Below are 7,128 nucleotides of genomic sequence, written 5' to 3'. Positions count from 1 at the left end.
ATTGCTTATGCTGATGTTGATTTTGCTAATTGTCAATTAGATAGAAAAAACACATTCGGAACATATCAACTTTTAGGTCATGTACTCTTGGTCTTCCAAGAAACAAAACTCAGTTGCATTATCTACATCGAAGTTGAATATATAGTAGTAGGTGCTTGTTATGCACAAGTTATATGGATGAAAAATACATTAGAAGATTATGGAATTCACTTGAAAAATATACCTATAAAATATGATAACACTAATGCAATATGTTTAACAAAAAATCTCATTTAATACTATAGAACTAAACATATTGACATTATGTATCATTTTATTAGAGATCATATTAATAATCATGATATATCTTTAGAATTTATTGATACTAAACATCAATTAGTCGATATTTTTGTAAAAACACTGAATGAGGAATAATTTGATTTTATTAGAAGAGAATTAGGCATGTAAATCTTCCAAATGAATGAATTCCTTTATAGATTTTTTAGATTTCTCAACTTTTGAAAATTGAGTTTTCTCTCTATCGAGATCATTTCCTATCACCTTCTTGAAGTTTTATGGATTTTTGCTATACTTGATCTTTTATGTGATAATCATTTTCTATGAATCCTTCTTCCTCCTATTTACAATAAAAGAGATTTGATTAATGAATTTTTTGATTTTTTTATGATGAATCCTTTCTTTTTGCAAAAGTAGAAGCTTGATTCAATGAAACTTGTTTTTTCATGGATTTGATTTGGTTCAAATCCTTTCATGGATTTGGTTCTTAATTTTTCTTGTAAAGAATGAATTCCTCCTTTATTCTTATTTTTATGACAAAAGGAAGAAAGAAACGTGCACATCTTAAGAAGAACCAAAAAGTGCTTGCACATCTAAAACAAAAATGCTAGCTTGCCCATTTCAAGAAGCAAAAGTAGTTATTATGAAAAGTTTATGCCTAACTTCTCATTTCACAAATTTTCTAGCTTGGATAAATTGGTGTAAAACTTAATTGAATTGTTCAAAATACTTGCATAAATTGTTGAATGATTCTTTTTTTTTTTTTTTAATAACAAAGGGACAGAAATGATTAATGTTTGGAATCATGCTAAAATGATGTTGAATATGGTATCTTGCATGAAGTGATAAATAGTTAAAAAATGCTTTAGTATCATGTATGTTATGTTAAATTTGGTATCATGTATAAAGTGATAAATGATGCTTTAGTATCATATATGTTATACCCAAAATGATTGAAAATATGAATGCTTTAGTACCATGAATATCATACCAAAATGATGTTAATTTTACTATGATGCATAAAGTGATGAATGCTTCAGTATTATTTAGGTCATGCCTAAAGTGATATTGATTTATTATGATGCATAAAGTGATGAAATTGTGCATGCTATGCTTTGATGACTTGAAACTATGATGATGCATAATGTATGAAAATTTAATTTTGATCATTATAATTAAAATTGTTTCACTTGAATTCAAAGGTTATGATTCCTTTTGAATTCAAGTTTGTCTTATCTCAATATGACATATAGATACGGGGAGTTAAGGTTAACTCCGTGTCATTAATTGGTTGTCATCATAAAAAAGGGGGAGATTATTAAATCTTGGATTTTGATAATGAAATCAATTAGTGAATTAATGATCTAATCTATGTGTTGAGATAAGTGATGCTGGACTAACTACGATCATGCGAAAGGCAAAATGATTAAAGTATAATCGAAGTTGGGCCGGAGTCAATGATCGGGCATCAGGCCGAATAAATCAAGGGATACACCAAAGGATCGTCGATGCAGTGAAAGCTCACCAAAGTTCATCGAGAGTTCGTCGAAAGCTCGCTGGAAGTTCATCAGGAGTTCACCGAAAGCTCACCGGAGGTTCGTCAGGAGTTCGCCAAAAGCTCACTGGAGGTTTACCGAGAGTTCGGTTAACCATTGACGTGTAGGAAAACTTACATTCCAAGTAGAGTAATTGTTTTAGCCTTAACTATCATAGTTAGGACTTTAATTTGAGTTAGTTTTAGGAGAAATCCTACTAACTTAATTAAGGGCCAATTAGGCCTTTAATAGGGTTGAATTATTCTGGTTGGATGATTCATTCAGCCACTTGGAGCCACATCATGTCATGGACAAACTTCGAAATAGGATGTTTGATGTAATGCTTATGTATGTCCGTGTCTTTTGATATGTTCATGCTTTGTACTATTAGGATCAAGAGCACTAAGAGGGGGGGGGGGGGGGGGGGGTGAATTAGTGCAGCGGAAAACTTTCTACGATAAAAAAAACTGCGTTCGTACGATAAAAGTGATTTCAGTAAGAAAGCCGATTCGTAAATCACTTTAACTTTTGATTAAGCGAGATGCAGCAAAGATATAAATGCAGTTTGCAGTTATGGTTCAAATCAGATAGTAGGCGCAAACTGAAATATGATATTCGTACGAAAAAACTGATTTACGTCTAAATGCTGATTCGTAAATCACTTGATTAAGCGAGATGCAGTTAAAGCAAGGATATAAAGGCAGTTTGTAGTTATGATAGAAATCAAAACGTAAGCGCAAACTGAAATATGATGATCATACGATAAAACTGATTTACGTCTAAACCCCGATTCGGAAAGTGCAAAGCTTGAAACCCAATCGTATGTGCGCAGAAAGCAGTAAGCATTTGAGGAGGTTTGTAGTAAAGATAATATGCTCAAAGTAAATGCAAACCGAGATTTAGAGTGGTTCGGTCAATCTTGACCTACTCCACTTTTGGCTTCCTCCACCGACGAGGTCATCGATGTCAACTAGAGGCCTTCCTTCAATAGGTGAAGGACAACCATCCTTTTACAATTTCATTCCTTTTGACGGGCTTAGGAGACAACCCTTACAGAATTTTCTCTCCTCTCTTTAAAGATCAGAACTTGGAAGAAAAGAGGGAGAAGAACTTTTGGCCTTTACAACAATTTTGAGCTCTAAGAATCACAGAATAAGATCAGGATTTCGGTGTGTTTTAAGTGCCCTTTCAGTGCTGAATGGGTGGGGTATTTATAGGCCCCAACCCAGTTTGAATTTGGAGCTCAAAACTGTCAATTCCCGGAATTCCGGGATCTGACGGTTGCACCGCCTGGCAAAGCTCGAAGACTGAGCCTCTGGGCGGTGCCACCTCTGTCAGGGGCGGTTGCACCTCCTACCAGAGCTCGAAGACCGAGCTCAGGCGGTGCCACCGCCTGACTAAGGCGGTTGCACCGCTCGGCCAGAGCTCAAAGACCGAGCCCAGGCGGTGCCACCTCCTGGCTGGGGCAGTTGCACCGCCCAGACTCGCTCGGAGACTGAGCCCAAGCAGTGCCACCGCTTGGCTTGGGCGGTTCAACCGCCTGGCGGAAATCAGGGTCCGAATAGGTTGATCCATTATGCCCAATTTGGGTTTTTCAAGGGCCCAATTGCCCCAAGATTAAGTTAATGGGATCACCTCCCATTTCCAACTTAATCATTGTGCTAACTATGATATTTCCTAAGACATTTGCTGCAACTTGCTCCGGTGCGTCAATCGCTTCTTCCGGCGAGCTTCCGGCGAACTTCTGTCGATCATCCGATGAACCCTCGGTGATGCTCCTGCGGACTTTCAGCAAACTCCTGGACTTGCGACGATCCACTTGGCAAGTTCCGACGAGCTTCTTTGGCAAGCTCATGGACTTCTCGGATTTGTTCCCGCAGAACCTCCGACGACTGTCCGAACTTCCATCGAACTCTCGAACTCCCAACGTGATCATTGTCTTGACTCCGGCGCAACTCCTGCTGCATATCTTATTTTCATCGTAGTTAATCTTGCACACTTAAAATAAAACTTCGATCGAGATAATTAATCCTAAGCAATTAACCAAGTTGTCCGGCATGTCATTGGTCCCTCGATGCTTCGTTCGATTCTTGGTGCATCGTCCTCTCCTGCAGCCTATTGCCCAATCGGCCAGTTGACTCCGCAACTCCGATATCCTTGGCACAATACCCGCTCTTCTTGGCTCGATGCCCGAGTCTACGGCCCGAAGCCTTCTATCGATACGTCGATCGATCCACCGGCCCGACGTCCAATCTTCTGACATGTTCCTCCGGCACAACATGATTTTCCTGCTTTAATTGTCTCATCCTGATCGAAGCATCCTGCATCATTCCAAACGCAGATTAAATCATAAACATGTATCAAGTAGTTTCATCATCAAAATATGAGATTCAACATGTATAACATGTAGAGGGACGACCGAAAGCTTAATAGTCCCATTTTAGTTAGGTTGGTAGCCGCTTTAGGCTTATAAATAAAGGTTGTGTTATATGGACACGTGTGAGAGATTTTTGGTCTGTAATGGATCATTTTACCCTTTGTTGTGCAACTGTTTAGAGCTTGTAAAGTCTGTTTGTAATTTGCATTGTCTATGAAGTGTTTTCGGAGATGTTTGCTTGTGGATCCCGAGTGAGGCGTTTTCTCTATCCCGTTCTCTCTTTTATGGGTCCTAAGGGACCATGGGAGGCTTCGGGGAGGCTGACCTTTGCGGACGGACACGCAAGGGTGCCGCACGACTTAGGCAAAACCAGCTAAGTCAGTGACAGATGGTCTCAGAGCGGGACAAGCACTCATAGAAACACTTAGCATGCAAACGTGGGGGACTTAGCGGGGCTGCGTTGAGGGCAGTTAGCACATGCGCGACCATTTGGGAGAAAAAAAGCATAGAGATGTAGGGAAAAGGAGTCGCTCAGAGGAGCGGGCATCTGACATTGGCATTTAGAGGAATGGCCAACCCTTCGAGCAAGAGGCACCACGAGAACATGCAAGCTTGGAAGAATACGGAGCGCACAGAGGTTGGGATGGTTGAGTTTGAGCTACAGCTCAACGTTGACAACTATACTTGATGGTGCTCAAGGCAAGCAAGGCACTTGGTAAAGGATGAGACCATGCAAGGTGGAATAAGTTGCTCAGCGATCATAAGAGTTGTGCAAAGCTCACAGAGGTGAGGGGAATTGCTAACTTAAAGAATTCGGTACTCATACATGGGCTTGTATGCGGACGATGGAATGTTCACGGCCATCCCAAGGCGACCGAAACTCGGCACCATGGAGCATTGAAACTTTCTCTTCGACATGTGAAGGATACGTCTGTAGGAGGCTGAAGTGTGCAACGAGTTTAGCATGTTGCTAGGCCTTGGGTGGTGCAGCGGGGACTGTCTTGACGTGGAGTCACAATCTAGCAAGTACGTTTGCAGGAGGCAGACCAATGCATAGTTTGTTCAGCAAATCAGAGTAGTCCAAGGGGATGGTAGTCTCCGAAACGAAGAGAGATGTTACTTCAATAGGACAGTTATCTAGGAAGGATAAGTCCCGGCTCTCCAGAGGGAGAATCATATAGGATGGACCTCACATGTTGAGGAGGAGTACCTCAACAAACAACAACTCCACGAAGCGCAATTGACTGAGTAAGCGGCAAGGAGTCGTCGCATGATCTCACTTGAGAGAATGCATTGGTGGATGCATTGCGAGATCAAGTGGGGGAGCGACCCAAAGGAACACAAATGAAGGCACACTTGGAGTCGATATGGAGATCGGACTCAAGGGAGGGCTGACCCGTGGAATGGTGGGTGTGAGGGCCACCATCAACTCAATGCAAAAATGAGGAGCGGAGCAACTTGGGTGTAACTTGGTGAAGTACCCAAGCCGCATGAAGGGAGCTAGCATAAAAGAGGGAACATGGAGCGGAGGCACAGTGCTTTCCTTAGATAGAGGTCAAGGATATGAACTCTTGCAGAGGCAAGAGCAGGATCATGTTATTCTATGGGTCCTTCATTCTGACGGAGCAGACTCATCTTGCATGGTGCCCAAAGACGAAGGAAGCTTTTGGGCATATGCACCTTATCTCGGAAAAGCATTTGATGGAGGAACTAAGGCAACTCAATTTGCGGAGGCGAAGTTGGGTTCAGACGGCCTTAGCATGGGGCAAGAGGACGTAGAGGCGGATACTCTTGAAGAATATGCCACTGTTCAAGTTGCCATGAAGGAAGCGGTGCGCAGCGAAGATTGTGCTGGTAGGGGTAGAGGCCTAGGATCCAGACAATGGTGCACTAATTGCAGCAAAGTCGGGGGACTTTGGGAGCTACTAGGCGACAGACTGTCCTAGAGCGGTGCTTTATCTAGGTGTGACCCAAGAGTGGGTGGATAAAGGTCGATTGCCAAAGGAGCGAACAAAATTGAAGGTGGAAGAGACCCTGCGATGTATTGGCAGAGGCCACCCATGGAGAGATCACAATTCGAGTTCATCCCACAATGATCAGAATGTAATAGAGATGTCACCAGGAGGCGACATGGTGCAGCGGATCATGGTGGAATAGTTCATGGCAATGCGATACACACGACATAGTCCCGTGAGGGACTAGATCATGCGGAGGTATGATCGGGAGCTACTGGAAGCTCCACTTCGGTGAACAACGCGACGGCAAGAAGGGCTATGGATTCAAGGAGTGAAGGCTACGGTACCGTAGAGGCGGGTCTTTCGTGCGTGCATCGAATTTTGCATCGGATGAAAGCTTTGGTCATCAGCATATGGGGGCTATATTCCACCAAGGAAAAAGTTCGAATGCAAGTACTAGTGAGTCCCATGGGAGGGACTTGATCATACAGAGGTATGATCGAAGTAGTTGGAGAGTTGGATTGCTCCAGAGCTCATATTCGCTTAAGAGAGCCTGACAAGTCAGAGGACAAGGTCGAGTAAGCGAACGTTGCTACCAAGGAAGCTAAGGAGAACAGAATCAGTGCAAACTCTACAATATGATGGCAAAGGCCATGCATGAGAGTTACAATCTGTCTTTCCATCGACCAAAAGGGAGCTGCTTGGAGAATATAGAGGCGTTGAAGCAGAGGGTCGAAAGGGGCGAGGAAGCGACGACGAGTCCAGAGGGACTTAGCTACCCAAAATCTGCTAGTCATAGGTGCCCAGCAAGCCAATCACGTGAGTGATGGCACGTGTGACTTGATACAGAATCTTTTTGCTTATTATATTTTGGCATATATCACTTTATAACTATTGCATAAATGCATATATATTGTGATGTCCTTGGATTTGTGCAATGGGAATCGGATCGTGATGAGATCACGATAATGAGATCGATTCACCT

This window comes from Musa acuminata, chromosome BXJ2-5 (genome assembly GCF_036884655.1).
Source record: "Musa acuminata AAA Group cultivar baxijiao chromosome BXJ2-5, Cavendish_Baxijiao_AAA, whole genome shotgun sequence".
NCBI classification, from domain to species: Eukaryota; Viridiplantae; Streptophyta; class Magnoliopsida; order Zingiberales; family Musaceae; genus Musa; species Musa acuminata.
Note: the sequence above shows the minus strand (reverse complement) of the source record.